The sequence below is a fragment of the Manis pentadactyla genome, chromosome 7 (assembly GCF_030020395.1).
Source record: "Manis pentadactyla isolate mManPen7 chromosome 7, mManPen7.hap1, whole genome shotgun sequence".
Taxonomy (NCBI): Eukaryota; Metazoa; Chordata; class Mammalia; order Pholidota; family Manidae; genus Manis; species Manis pentadactyla.
The window spans coordinates 109,050,484-109,066,563 of NC_080025.1; the positions used below are offsets into that span (position 1 = coordinate 109,050,484).

The 16,080-nt window shown below is 42.4% G+C and overlaps 1 long non-coding RNA gene across 1 annotated transcript in view; it reads right to left on the reverse strand.

The window, feature by feature from the left end:
- The window catches only part of LOC118918493 (uncharacterized), a 41,280-nt gene extending 25,401 nt beyond the window's left edge, over positions 1-15,879 (reverse strand). The window contains exons 1-2 of the long non-coding RNA XR_008998528.1: positions 15,355-15,879; positions 14,946-15,155 (exon numbers count right to left, since the gene is read on the reverse strand). This is a non-coding gene — a long non-coding RNA (uncharacterized LOC118918493). The remainder of the gene's footprint in view (positions 1-14,945; positions 15,156-15,354) is intronic.
- Positions 15,880-16,080: the final 201 nt, after the last annotated feature.

Genomic DNA, 16,080 nt, shown 5'->3' on the forward strand with positions numbered 1-16,080 from the left:
CATTCAACCCATTACAAGTACCAAGAGAGTCAAGGAACTAGGAGAACCTATATCTTTGTTGTTTAAAAAAATACATTTTTTTTTTGTCTCTGTGTCATACATATCGCCTGGGCTTGGATTTGCAGGTGGTGTTTATGGCAAGGCAAGCCAAACTTCAGGACATCTTTTAGCCAAAGCTACCATCCCTAGTGATCTCTAGGTTAGTCTTCTCTCTCTTGGGCTCCCCAATCTAATCTTCTACAGTTCCACTGTGCCCTTTATCCTGTGGTGGGTACATTAGACTGAATAACTCAGGGGATTTCAGAGACCATCTGATTCAGATGGTTGCAGGTGTTAGAATGGCTGTAACTGATTCTACTACACCTGTGACAGGTATTATATCTGTTGTGACACCAGTCTAGCTAGAGCTACAGATTCATCAGGACTGTCTTCATAGTAGCCACTGCCTCAGGTTAGAGTTTCACATAAAGTGAAATCTCTTTGTCACCTCCCACCCAAAACAGGCTCATTTCTGGATGAGGAAACCAAGGCCCAGAGAGGTTGAAAGAATTGATAAGGTGGTGTCCTATCTAAGTGGTATCTCAATACTTCATTTCCTATCTCAAAAAAACAATCAGATGAACAACCCCTAGATTTTCAAATTATTGTTTTTCCCCTTCAAAACACCTAGGTGTTGACCTGATTTTCTTTTAATTTTTTTTAACAGCTCACTACCCCTCTAAGATACATGGATCCTGTCACCCTACAAAGTGACTTATACTGTACAGCTGTTCTGCTCTGCAGCCCCCATCTGCTAGCCCATATAAAACGAAACTTATATTAAACGGGATTTTAGAAAAATCAGCATAGTCTAAATTGAGACATCACTTGTTGGGAAACAAAGCATATGTTGGCAATTTTGCATCTGATTCTTGGCTTGGGGTCATTTGAGTTCTAGCAGGAGCGGGAGCCCCTCTCCGGGCCTCCCTGTGCCCCTGCCAGTGTGTCCCTAACACTTCATTTCCCATGAGAAGCTCCCATCCTGAGGATGAGTGGCTGAGATGCTGAGCTCCCTGGAAATTTCAGTTTGTCCCATTTAGACCTATTGTTAGAAAAGAACAGACCTGAAACATCACATTCAACTCAGCTTCTCCAATAATTCTTTGGGCAGCTACAGCTGAGGGAAAGATTGGCAGTTTCACCTTGGATAAGGATGAAAAGGACAAGAGTGAGCATTTCAAGTATGGAAAAAAAAATGAAGAAATCAGGCTATAATCAATCTTTCCCTTGGTCTATTTTCTCCTAAGGGATTTGTGCATTTGACATAATGGGATGATGGGACATCGGTGGAGGGTTCTGAGGCAGAGGGGGACTGTAACTTTTCATTACTAAGGGGCCATATACAATGTTTCATTTGAGTTACAAAACAACCATCTGAGATAGCTATTCTTGCTCCCACTTTACAGAGCAGGAAATCCAAAGTCAGCTACTAAATGGCAAGTGAAGAAATCAATTTCCAGTGTTGCCTTTTATTTAAGTAAGGTATACCAAGATAGATCCATAATGACTCCTGGGGGTGGTTCTCCTCTTGAATATGACATTTCCCTAGGGGGAAACTCTGCAAGTAAATTAGACTGACCAGTCATTAAAGAAAGGTGTAGAGGAAGAGATCATCCAAGACTAAGAGATGAAATGGAACGAGATGTAAGAGGGCAAATTGTGGAATAAACTGCATTCCCTTCACCTCCCACTGAAGCCTGAAATCCTGAAGTCCTTCTTGAGTCCTCTACTAATCTGAATTTTGCAGACTTTGCTGGCATAGTTAGTTACATTTGATTATATTTTGAGTGACTATTAGGGTTACCATACTAAGTGCTTGGCAATATCTGAGTTTAAAGATCTCATTTAAGCCTCACAATAACTCAGGATGGATGGGGCAGGTATTGTCACTTCCATTCTACAAATTAGGAAACTAATGCCCAAGGCTACAGAATTTGTCCCCAACCCTAATCCTTGGACAGAGTGGGATTGAGCTCCAAGGCTGTGTGTGACTCTCCAGCGTGTTCTAGGTAACGTTCTCTGGTTTGCAGCTCCTGTGAGGACAAGAAGAATGGCTTCACTTTTGTTTGTTTCCTTTTCATTGGGGAAGTTTGTATCATCAGTAAGTCCCTTTCTTTGTTTCTGGCTGCCTTTGTTTCTTTAATATCCACAGGCCTTATTTATTCCATTCGGGTTTGTATTTCAACCAACTGAAACCTAATCCCTGATACTGTTAGCTGAGAGGGAGCATCAAATAAATCCTCCAGGGAAAGGCTTTAACAAGGAGATGCTGGAAGGGCAAAAGCCTTCAAGACTCACGTGATTCTCTAGTGATAGAAACTGAAGCAGACTGACGGCAAAGATGGTTTTGAGAAGAGAGATCTCCTCAGAGCTTCCGAACATAATGAGAAAAAGTGTGGTTCATGGACCTGCAACATGGACACCACCTGGGAGCTTGTTAGAAATGCAGAATGTGGGGTCTGCACTTCCGTGGATTCCCAGGTGATCTGGGGGTAAATTACAGCTTGAAAAGCACTGGTTTAATCTATATTTTGACTTCTTTGTCTGAACTCAGGCAAGGGGCTGAGCTCAGAGCTGGAACTGAAAGGTATAAAGAAAGCTCGAACCCTCTTTTTTAGGAAATCAGGTAAGAAGGAACTTCAGGTAAAAGCAGCAGAAAATCAGATCTGGGCCTACAGTTGCTGGCAGTTTGTTGGGAAACACAATTAATTGATTCAAAATGGAATAAACAGGCCAACCTCAACATGTGGTGTCTGAATTAGCAAAAATCTACTAGGTCAAAACCAATTCAAAGTGTTTTAGGTTTAGGTAAGTAATATCTAGTTTCTCCCACATGAGGACAAATGTAAAATAGCCTCAAACCTGTATTAGCAGTTGGAGAGTTGGCCAGATCCCTATTCCTCTGGGAAGCAGTGTATTCATTTCTCTCACAGCTCAGTTCATGAATTAACTATTGCCCTGGAACTGAAATTGGAAGAGTTTCCTGAGCAAAAAGCAATTTCATTCCCCTCTGATTTTTTTCTACGTGTAGGTTAGCTTGAAGCTCAGCATTGCCCCTCTCTGCAGAAGTGCTCAAAGCTGACCTGTTCCTTTCCACAATATCATCTTAGAGATAAATTGGAGCCTAAGAATCAGAGGAAAAGGCAGCCCCAGAACTTGGCATTTTCTCAGCTTATCGTACTGACTTTTTGGCAAATCTTTCAAACTTTAAGTGTTTAATATTTTCCCTAATATAATTTACCTCACCATCTTCTCCAGTGGAGCTGAGGGAAGGTTAATGAAATGGTGCAGCTGCTTTGATCTCCTGGGGAGAAAAAGAAGCCTATAAATACATGAAATACCAGAACTAGGCACAGATGAGATTTTAAGATGAAAGGCTAAATCATTAACACAATCAGCAATCCACATGAACCACACTGTTACCAGGCTGGCCCTACTTGTAGGCATGGCCATGCAGTCATTCTGAGGAGTGGCAGCTAAAAGAGGGCTTTGTCTCTAACACAGCTGACCCTTGCAGCTCCTGCTGCATGCCTCATAAATGTGTCTCCATTTGCCTTCAAAATTACATCTGAAAACCTCAATTTTTGTGTTTTGATCTTTGCTCACCTCTTGCAGCTCAATTTTTATCACCTCCTGTCTCTCCTTGGCTGTAAGGATATTTTCTGTTCTCCAATATACTGGGCCCGCTCTCTTCACAGCATTTTATTATGATATTTATGCTTCTTTTTGCTCAGAAGACCCTTCTGCCCCATTTTCCCAATGTTATCACCTGGCCAGTTTGCAGGATCCCTCAGGTCTCAGCTGCCTCCTCAGGGAAGGCTCTCAGGGTCTTCAAGCCTGGGCTGAGGGTCTCATCTAGTTCCAGCCCATCAAGTGTTTAAACCCTTTGTAGTATTTCCCTGCTTATTCACCTATCCCCTAACCCCCAGACCAGGGGTTCTCAGACTTGTTTGCACATTTAGAATCACCTGGGGACATTTCATAGCTCCACATATCCACACCCCAGACTGATGAAATCACAATCTCGGGGCTGGCATTCAGGTAGCAGTATTTTTTAAAGCTATGGTGATTCCAGGGTACAAGTCAATCTGAAAACCACTGTAAAAGGTTGTAAACTCCTGAGAGTGCAGACAATAACAACAATTACCATAATGCGTGGTATGTAATTGGCTCGCCTGGAGCTTATTGAATGAATGAGTGAATGAAGCACTGGGGCCTCAGCTTCGTGGATCCTGAACTTTGTTGCCAGGTCACCATTGGGGGATCGGGCTCCCAGGTACCTGAGGCCCTGAGATTTGTCTTCAACAACAGAAACCAGATAATTTTCTTTTTAGGAAATGCAACCAAGCTGACCAAATATTTTCATCACCCTTCCCCTCTTTCTCCCAGCCATTTGCTCCTTCTTTCCCCAGTAAGGAAGCCTGCTTAGAAAGCCAAATTAAGATTAGATAAGAAGAGGGAAGGAAGCTAAAGGTCTACAGGATGTTTTTATTGGGCTGTGATGTCTGATAAACATCAACTTTCTACTATAAAGATACCATAGATTGGATATTCTTGATGTTTGAGACAAGGTATGTGAAAGGGCTTTGAAATCCATAAATCAGTGCTGTTATCATTATTACTTCATCTTGCTTATTCCCAAAAGAGATACTCAGAGGGTTTTGTGAATGCACTAGGTTATAGGAATATGAGGGAGAAAAAGGGCAGCTGCTGCTCCTGGGAGAGCGTGTTACAGTCTCCTGAGGATGGGCCATTGGCACAAGATCAATTTGGGGCCATTTGTTAGGCAGGATTCGTTGAGTTCCGAGTATAGAAAACCAACTTAGGTTCATATAAGCATAAAAATATTTACTGGGGAGATCAGAGTAGTTTAGAAAGTCAAAATTAACATCAGAAAAGAAAAACACGACCTAAAAGCAGAACCTTGAGAGGGCTGTACCCAGGGTACTTCTCATGCCCACCCCTGCCCTGTGTCACTCACCTTGGCTTCTCTTGTGTTGGGTCCCTTCTCTCCACCTGCAGGTGGGCTTGGAACATGCAGTGGGTCTGGGGGCAGCTGACGGCTCTGGACTCACACTTTCCCAGTCTTACCTCCAGAGAGGAAAGGGCCGTCTCTCCTGAGCTTCCATTACTCGGTTCCCTGGGAAGGACTCTGATTGCTCAGGATGAAGAGGTCACCAGTCCCCGACCAGTCACTGAGGCAGAACACAGAAGTATACTGTGTCTTGACAATGGGTTTCAGCCCCGGGCAAGTTCTGTATGGATTCAATGTGACCAAAGAAATGACAGTAGAACGTTCTTCATGTCAATCACTAGATTGGTCAATCAGTAGAATCCCATCCACTCAGAGCGAGTCTGCATGCAGCAAGCCTGTCTCTGCCTCTGGGCCTCTCTACCCACACAGCTGTTCTCCGTGCTGCCACCACTCCAGTCTCTACTCTGCTCCCCTGCAGCTGAGCCATCTTGTCACCCAGAGCACTGGGCAGAGCTCTTTATATAGAGTCATTAACAACGTATTGCCCACACATATTGTAGTAACCAGGGCCAGGTGAGAATCCTAGCCACAGGAACCTTCACTTTATCCACAGCCTGTAAAGCACCAGGGCAGGGGTTTCTCAAGGAAGGCAAATGATCTTCTTAGAACAGTACCACTTGCTGGCAGGTGGTTGCTACAGGAGACCCCTGGCTCCATCACTTACAGTTCCCAGGGAAGCAGATAGGATTAACAGGCAGAGACTATTAGTTGCATATTTTAAGGAAAGGTACAAGGTCTAAATGTTCCTTTGCAGGGCAATTACAATTACAATGAAGAAGAATATTTCAAACCCTAGGCTCAAAGTCCATTTGTTTGGAAATCATGTTTACTTGCTTCTATGTTTCTACCAAAATTAGGATGACCTTTACCTCATAGCAATCCAAATCTGGTAAAATAAGATTATGATCATAACTTCTGGCCTGAGTGAAATAACGAGGGTGGAGATGGCCATCCTGCCCTGAAAAAGGTCGGGCTGGGTACTCACAGAGTTTTGGCTGCTTCAAAGACCAGCGTGCACTCACGGGGGCCCTCTGCAGGTCTGGGGCCTGGAGGCTCTGTGGCTGAAGAAGCCCTCCTTTGTCCAAGAGTGCAGATGCTATTTAAATTTTATCTAGTACTTCATTCAATAGAGGGTGAGAAAGTGAGACCCTTGAATAAGTTTCTATTTTTTATTTTTAACTGCAATCAAAAGATTCCAAGGTGGTCTTGTCTAGAAGAAAGAGGCCTTTGGCTGGTCTTGGTTGGACCAGTGATGTTCGCATGGTTCTTTCTGATGGTCCAGAGTTCCAGAAGCAAGGCAGAGAATGCACTGGCTTCCCTCAAAGTGAAAAGCTGGAATAAGCTGCTCTGGCAAGAAACAAGAAACATCTTGAAGGAGTTGGGAGGGCAGAGGAATAAATGACAGAGCAGGGATGATGCTTCTAAGGATTTTATGTTGCCTGTGAATGTTTGTTCTGGCAAAATGATGTGAGGGACAGAGTTCTGTAAATCACGCTCATATGAAGCCTAAGAGATTCGACAGCATGGGGACAGGGCAAGGAAAGCAGATTTTCCAGGAATAGGATCGATCCAGAGTAGGTTGGGACCTTGGCATAGGAAGGAAAGTTTGCGCCCCCCCACAAAAAAGAGTTCAGATCTGGGCTAAAACAGACTGAGGAGAGCTGTCAGAGGGAGGGCCGGGTCAAGGGCCACAGTGCTAGTTGGGCGGCTCACCGGGCTGGGAGCATGGGGTGGGGTAGCCTTCTTCACATTGTCTCAGATGTCTCTTCCAGCTAGCGACCCAGGAAAATCTGATGACAGCAGCATTCTTACAGCTCATTTTAAAGAGCACTGCTTTTCTGCTGCAGGCTTTGCAGACAGCATTCCCATACAAATTGCTGCTGATTGCCACATTTTTTTTGATGAAGCCACAGTTTGGTGTAGGAAGAATTTTTTTAATTGCTATTTAAAATAAACACTGCATTGATGCTTCTGCCCTCTGCTAACATAATTGCTCCCAGGGGTCAAATCATTTTTTGCTTAAGCAAATGAATTCATAGACCTGTGGCTCTACAGAGTGCAGCTCCCTCTCCTACTCCACAATCAGACACAGAGTTTGGAAGCAGGGAACAGAACATCAGAGAATTGAATGTTTCTGCATAGGAAACTGAGCTGAATTCAAAGTTTGTGTGGACAGGGAGAAGAAGAAGGTAAAGGAGAAAAGAGAATCAGCTGAGCCTTGTGACAGGAGGATGGGTCTTGAGCAGAAGAGATAACGAGCAAAAAGCCTGAAGCTGGCCCTCCAGCAATGAAACAGCAATGGCCACCCTTCAGCTGTCTCACTCTATTGAAAATATCACTATACTATACAAATAAGATATTAACAGGTACTACTCATTTGAAAACTATAAAGGCAAATAGTGTTTGCAAATTTTGATTTAAAAATGTTTAATTTTCATGTATGTCCTTTGATGCTCTGTACTGTAAGCCCTGCCCCCAACCACTGGCCCAGGATCTTGGCTCACCTGCCTTGTGCAGGGTTCTCTGGGAATCAGGGAGGAGGGGGCGAGAGTCCGTGTGTGGGTCCACGTGAGGTGTGGAGAAGGGAGTACCAGCAAACAGAAGACAAATGATGAGAGGATTTGGCCAGCTCAGAAAATCAGAGCCAGCAAGGCCCAGGGGATGCAGGGACGGCACCCATTTCCCATCCATTCGGCAAGGGTCTTGACCCACTCTTTTCTTGATTTTTATAATTTATTTACTTTGTTTCTCTTTCTCTATGTATTTAAAAAGGTTTTATTTTATTTTATTGTGTATTTTCGTGGCATCATAGACATATCCGTTGCAGAATAAAACAACTCTTGAGCTCTATAGACTTAAGCATGTATTTCTTAAATATAAGCCACTATCATTTAAATATTAAAAGGAAGGATCAGCCCTAAAAGCTGGAGTACTGCCACTTGAGATATAAAGCAGGAAAAAGGCCCCCACCCCACCTCCCGGAAAGCCTGGCCCCCCGGGAACTGAAGCAGCACTGGGAGATACTCTCCCACCCTCTTCCAGGCCCACTCCCAGGTTTGCTTTGTCATGTGAAAATGGCTTCCCAGAGGTACCCACCCTTGTCACAGCATCACCCAGCTTCTCTCTCTCTTCCTAGTCTTCTCTCCACGGCTGATGACCCACATTCCCTTTCCTTGAGTCTGTTTCTTCCTGTCTAACTCTCTGAAGCATCTCCTTGTCACTGCCATCCCAGGCTGGCTCCCACATGGCAACACAGGCATCTTAGAGGGCTGGTGTGTTTTCGGGGGATAGGAGGGGAGATGGGGAGTGTTGCAGGGGAGCAGTGCTTGGGAGGAAAAACCCATCTTGGATGCAGTTTAGCCCACAACAGTCCTAGGCGTTGGCTTGCATGAAGGCTGTCTGGGAGCAGCCTGGGAGGTCTGCCTGTACATCAGTCTGTCTCTGTTCATGCCTCCAACTCTATTTATTTCCTTCCCTTTGTCTTTTTCTCTCTTTCTTCCTAGCTCTGTCTGTCTTATATCTTTGTCTATCTGCCTGTCCAACCTACCTGCTCTCTTTACCATTTGTCCTTCCTCATGTTCAAATGATGCTGAACTTGGAGAAGAAGCCTGTTGAAGCAGGGACAGGACATATCACTCACCAGTATCCTCCCTTTTGTTAGGGATGTCTGTGTCCAGACAACATTTCACAAGTGCTTTGGGACCTTTTTTAAGGAAGGCAGTATGTAGCTGCAAAGAATAATGTTAGCAGTAACAAGTAAGGCTGTAAACCACTTTGTAATTTTATGCTTGCTTCTATTTGGTTTTAAATGCTCATGAAGTAAATGCGTATCATTTCAATAGATGGGATGTTTTATTTACTACACTGCTCTCTGTCTCCCTGGGCCTTCCTGAGAGTATGCACTCTCCTCTTTGCCAATTAGGAAGTTAAGAAAGAGGCAGGCACTGTATTTCTAGCATCCTGCAGAGCAAGTCTGCTGGCCATGAACCTGAGGGCAGTGCAGACAGCCCCCTGGGGTCTGCTATAGTTGTAGTTTCAGCTGGTGAGAGGATTTTGCCAAGAAATTGGAAATTTCAATGGCATCTAAGCAGGTGCATCTCCCAGAGCAGCCACCAAGGCCCCTTTAATGTGCTCACATAGGCCCATGTCTCACCTAAAAAAAAAATCTAGCCTCTGGTTATTGTTGCCCTGGATGTGCCTGGCACACAGGCACAGAAGATGAGCTGTGTGCATGAAACAAAATCAATGAGACTTTCTTTATCCAGCATCATTTCATCTTCTTCACTGGGTTTAACATAAACACATAATCAGGTTGGGCAGGTAACTTCCTAATCGAGCACCAGGAGTAGGAGTAGTCGCTTACAAGATAGCCACGCTGGGTTTGCTGCATTTGAATTTTGTGTTAGACCACTGAAACCTGATTTTCCCATCTTCCAGGAGAAACGTTTAGAGGTCATTAAAGTGAGCTGCAAATAAACGTCCAGACCCATCATCTTTAAATTCAGTACAGTCAATATATATTGGGACCAGTCTGTGCCCTGCATGGTGTTGGGTCCATGGGAGCATGCACAGACGGCTAAAGACGACCTCAGTGTGAGATGGGAGATGAAGAGGGTCATGAGAACTTAAAAGCCCTCCTGAAGGGGTGGGGTGATGCAAAGGGATGTGAAAAACACAAAGGACTTCTGTGGGGGGGGAAAGGGAGGCAAAAGGATGTCGAGAAGAAGAGAGCTGACAGCATGGAATGCTGCAGACTAGAGCTGTTACTGGAGGTGGAAAATAAGATTAGTTCAACAGTCAAGCTATTTGAGGGGAGGCTGTGAAAGCCTTCCTGAGACTGTGGATGGTCGTGGGGAACCACTAAAATTTCCTCTGCTTTTTAAAATCAACGTGAGTTTATGTTGCAGGCTGACTTAGAAATGGGGATTTTGTTGTACACTTACACTATAGTAGACAATGCAAGGCTTTGAGGTCAGAGAGACTTAAGTTCAAATCAGAAACTCTGCACATATACAGAGAAATGAAACAACCCTAAGGACTGGGCTGCTTTCCCCTCACTCCCTTCCCTGTCTTTTTTTCCTCCCTCCCTCCCTTCCTTTCTTTTGTTTCTTCTTTTTGTTCCCCACTCCCCTGAGGTATCAGAATCTGCACTCTGAGTGATGAAGGAAATGCACCAAAGCTGTGCTGTCCCCCCGGGGCTCCTACCTTGTCACTGCCCAGCACCAACCCAGATAGTGAGCCCTTGGCTGATTTTCTGCTAAGAATCCATTAATGGGAAAGCAGTGGAGAACAATGCAGACCTTACCGAAGAGTCCTTGGGGGGCAGAGGAGGACATCCCACAGAAAATAAAAACCTCCTGCTATGTGCTTTTAAGTCACCTTCTGACAGTATGGTCCCTGACGCCAGTGTCTTTTTCCTCTCCTCCAACAGCATCCACTGGCTCCCCTCTCCTCCCTTTTCTTCTCTTCCTATTAAAAAATTTCCTCCCCATTTAGGCGGAGCATTTAATCCTGCCCCAATAGCTAGCTGCAGTTTGCATGCATCTCACCATGGTGAGGCTCTCAAGGACCTGTCCTCCATGGCCATCTAGTGGCATCTTCTGTTATTTGGACACCTCCTTGAACAACACCTGCATGGGGTACTTTCATTTAGGCCCTTAGGAAGATGATATCCAGATTAGTAGATAGAGTCAGCCCTTCTCTGTGATGTGGAGCCATGTATAATTTGCTAGAATAAATGTGGTTCTATTCGATTAGCTCTAAAGGATAGGCAAGCAGTTTGGATAAAAAGGTCCAGACATTGCTCACCATGTGACTGGTAGTAACCTTTAATGAACATGCCTAATGGTCTAGTTCTGGGGGAATCTTATCCATTTCTTTGTTTCCTTATTATGGAGGAATATCCCCTTGCCTTTCCACAGTCCTTAGCCATTGCTTGTTAGCCTAAGAGGGACTTGTAATGCTGCAGCCACTCCCCAACCCTCCTCCTGCTGTTGGCGGATGCTCCGGCAGCTGTGATCTTCTGCAGGATCAGTGTTCTGCATGCTCTGGTGACAGGACTGGGAAAATTAACTTCCAACCTAAAATTGAGCCCCTAATTGTGTTATTTCATGGCACTGTTGAGTAACGTCATTAAATACCCCCCCATGCAACAGATTTAAATGTTACAGTGTAATTACTTCATGCCAAATACTATATGGGATATAGGATCTTGATTTTGAGTCTTTGTTTATCCATATGTAAAATAGTGGTAAAAAATAGACTTATAGTGCTGTAGTGAGGATTAAATGCTCTTTCTATACTAAGTAAATAACTTGAAAACTAGTAAGTATGTACACATGTGTCTTTCCTACAAGTTCCTACAAATTCCCCTTTCCCACAAATGCTAAGTTGTTAATAGACTAGTGATCACAATATTCACCTAGGAAACAGAAGGATCAATATCATAAATTAATATTTGTCAAACACACAACTCACATTATTATAGCAATCAGGATGCAAACTAGAAAAGAGATGGGAGAGCAAAGGAGCAGAAGACCTGTCAATCAAGAAATGAAGGAAAAATCCTGGTCCAGTTAAAGTTTTATTTAGGGTTTGTTAGGACTGCAGCCTGGGAGACACAGATTCAAAATGCACTTGAATTGCCTCCCACCAGACTCTAAAATGGAAGGAGCTTAAAAAGGGAAAAGCCACAAGGTTAAGAAACAAATCATATAAGCTGTTTGTAAAATTATGATTGGTGCTGGCAGGAGGTGAGCATGCTTAAGTGAGGGCTGATAGAGAAATTTTAGATCTATGTGGTTGCAGACGGCACCTGATATTTTGAAAAACTAGAAGGTCACAGTCAATAAAACTCACTCACTTTGGTCTTTGAGACATTGTGGTTTCACACAGTTTAAAGTTCAAATTTGCACTGGAGTGAGGATGCGTTTGGCCCTGCCTCAATGTCCCCCCAACTCTATTTTGATTTTCTGACAAATGTGACTCCCTCTTGATTTCTAAAAAAAGGGTTAAAAATATGTTCCTAGACCATAAAGATTTCTTCAAGAAAAAAATGAAATCATCACCCATCCAACTGGATTCTATACCAGAGGTCATCAACTGGAGAACTGGATAAAGTAAATATTATACAGGCCTTGTTTTTTATTTTATTTTTTGAAGACTTTATTTTTTAGAGCAGTTTTAGGTTCACAGCAAAATTGAGAGGAAGGTACAGAGAGATCCCAAATGCCCCTGCCCCAACGCACGCACAGCCTCCCCTACTGTCAGCATCCTCCACCAGCGTGGAACATCCTTGCAGTGATGCGACCCTGACACATCATAATTACCCCAAGTCCACAGTTTACATTAGGGCTCATTCTTGGTGTTGTACACTTATGGGTTTGGACAAATGTATAATGACTTGTATCCACCATTATATTTTCATACAGAATAGTATCCCCAAAATCCACTGTGTTCTGACTATTCATCTCTCCTTCTCCCCAACATCAGGCGACCACTGATCTTTTCACTGTTGCCATAGTTATGTCTTTTCCAGAGGGACACATAATTGAGACCATTGGCTTTTTTCACTTAGTAATATATATTAAGATTCCTTCATGTCTTTTCGTGGCTTAATTTATTTTAAATGTTGAATAATATTCCATTGTCTGGATGTACTACAGTTTATCTAAGGACATCTTGGCTATTCTCAGGTTTTGGCAATTATGAATAAAGCTGTTATAAACATCTGTGTGCGGGTTTTTGAGTGGACTTTGGGTTAATAACAAGGAGCATGATTGCTATATTGCATGGCAGGAGTATATTTAGTTTTGCAATTAATCACCAAACTGTCTTCCAAAGTCACCGTACCATTTTTCATTTCCACCAGCAATGAATGAGGGTCTCTGTTACTCCACATCCTCACCAGCATTTGGTATTAGCAGTGTTCTGGATTTTGGCCATTCTAATAAGTATACAGTAGTACCTTATTGTTGTTTTAATTTGCATTTCCCTGATGATCAGATGTGGAACATTTTTCCATATGCTCATTTGCCATCTGTGTTTCTTCTACGGTGAGGTCTCTGTTAACGCCTTTGTACCACTTTTTACCTGTGTTTTTTGTTTTCTTACTGTTGAGTTTTAACAGTTTTATGTGTACTTTCAAAACAATCCTTTGTCAAGTATGTCTTTTGATATTTTCTCCCAGCCTGACTTATCTTCTCATTCTCTTGATGATGTCTTTCACAAAGTGGAAGTTCTTAATTTTAGTGAAGTCCCACTTATCAATTATTTCTTTCACAGATCATGCCTTTGGTGTTGTAAGAGCCTTGTTTTTCACCCGTGAAATAACTGATTCTCTCTTAAGAAAGATGGCTCACTCTGGTTCCTGTGATGTTGGTGGCCCTGCTACAACCAGGACATAGGACATTATATTCCCTACCTAGGATCTTTCTATGAGCCTGTCTTGCAATTACAAGATGAACCCTGGATTTTTCATTATGTTTTCAATTTCAACATTTTCCCCCCAAATGATGCTAGGAAAACAACTCTGAATGAATAAGCTTGAATTTGGTCTGCTTCTTAGAAGCCAAGTGACCTTGGACAAGTGACTTATCTTCTGAGATGTATTTTTCTGCAACTCGGTAAGATAATACCTGCCCCATGTGAAGTCATCAAGTACGTAACATGAACTCACTAAGCCTTAAACCCAATCAATCATTCCCAAGTACAACATCCACCCTGACCATTTATGTTTGCCAAAAGGTGGAGTTTCTTACTTCAAATCTAAAAATATGATGTGCTATAGTGTTAAAAGTAGAAGCAGAAGACTTTCTATCTGAATTTTAAAATTCAGGCCAGGTCAGGTCTAGTAAGTTTTTCATCTCAAGTATTTAGCAGGGAAAATGTTTCAGGGCGATCAGACAGGGCAGGAATCCCAGACTTGCCAGTGACCACAGGTTAGAGATGTGGACATGCCACTTGACTCTTTCACCCCAAAGAAGCTCCTGCACTCCCTGCCTTTAGGGCACTCATCTCGGTTTGTGATTACACATTCACTAGTGGGATTTCATCTGTCTTCCTCCTAGACCACAAGCTCCAAGAGAATAGAAACTGTGTCTAACACAGTGCCTGGCACACAAGAGATTTGCTTTTGTAGAAGGAAGAAAATGGACATTTGTTTAATATGTGCCTTTAAGTTAGTGCCAACTGAAAGTTAGACAACAATAAATCATTATCAAATAATAATGAAAATAATCAAATGGGAAAACCAATAATATTTATGTAATTTGGATTGGCAAACTTAATATCAAGCCCTAATTAAATTTTCTCCTCTGAATTGGTATTCAGAATAAAATCCCTTTATTCTGAACTTTCAGTTTGTCTTGGTGGTCCAATAACAATCTTGTGTAGAATTGGGATTTGCAAACAGTAAGAAAACAGTGTTGTGAATTTTAATATTTTTTAAGAATTTAAGTACAGGTTGTACTTTAAAAAAACAAAATATTTAACTTTTTGCAAACACCTATTTTCTCAACTGTAACACAATCAAAGTGTTATTTTTCAGTAGAAGGAAATGAAATATGGAGGTAAGCACAAGCTGATGAGGAATCACTTGAAAATCAAAGAAAAACTCAAAATAGGGAATAAAGGATATGACTTGGGAAAGAAAAAACTCTTGAATCCATTCAACCCACGCTAAACTAGAAATCGAATAATGACATGAATAAAGTCTCATTGACAAAGCATGAGAGCTATTGAAATAGATGAAAAAGGCAGAGTGAAATCAAATACAATTCACTTGCGCTGAAAAACAACCTTTAGTGGCAATGTTTCATGCCATGGTTAATATAAAATGAGTCATTATTTGAAAAGAAAAAAGAAAGCTCACCTATTACGTCACATCAATACTGCATTTCCCAGAAGCTCATCATGGTTCTCTCCATAGAGGCCAAATAATGCAGAGAAATAATCTTTTATGTCTGCTTCTGCCTTCCTGTCTCCTGCCCGGGAGGGTTCATTTCATTATTCTGTTTTGGTTCAACCTGTAAAAATTCTCATGGGATTTCAACGCAGATGAATCCAGGCCCTTTTTGCAGCCCTAAAATAATTCAAGACAAAAAGGAAAAAGTAAAATAAACAACCTTTTCCTATTTCTAGTCTCAACCTTATCCTCACAGCAAGGTATTTTTTGTTTTAATTATCCAGATAAGTGGCTCAATTCTTCACTTAGTTTGGCTTTAGAGAAATGACCATAAACTGTGAGTGTTTTTTTTTATTCCATAATTATTAGCACTTACTATGTTTTGGGGGCTCTTGAGGGTGATCCAAATTCCTGAATTCATTGGACTTTTGTCTCCTTCTCTGGAAAAGAGGTATAATGATGCCTACCTCATAAAATCTTGGTTAGGATTCAATGAGAGAAAATAAACGAGATGTCCACATCAGCATCAAATACATGGAGGCTGCTTCCCATTCACTCTCTCATTCATTACCTCTTCTGACAACAGTAACTGCTGATCACTCATCAGGTGTTGCCCTGTGGAAACTTAGAATCCAGTGAGTGAGAAAGACAAGCAAACAGAATGCAGCGATGTAGGTATGCACAAGGCACCTGCCCCACCAAACTGCCTGTTAAGGGGAAGGGGGTACTTTCCAGGAGAAGGAGTTGTGAGAAGTCTGGAAGCGGCATGTGGGCAGAAGCAAATGCCCTAAAGGAGAGTAGGCTTTGCTGTTTTAGAGAACTGAAAGCCCAGCCTTGGAGTACAGTAGAGGAGACAGTAAGAGAGCTGGCTTGTGGTAAGTACGGGCCACATCAGGAAACGGTGTATAAGGTGTATATACCTTCTAATGAACTTTGGACATTATTATGAGGGCAAAAGAGAGCATCTAAGTGTTGCTGTTTTCTTTTTTAAATAGGATGTCTTTTCATATTGTAGAAGTTATACCTGTTAATTAAAGGGAAATATAGGAAAGCTTATAAATGAAAATGTAAATGAGAAGCCCTCTAGTGCTCTCATCCAGAG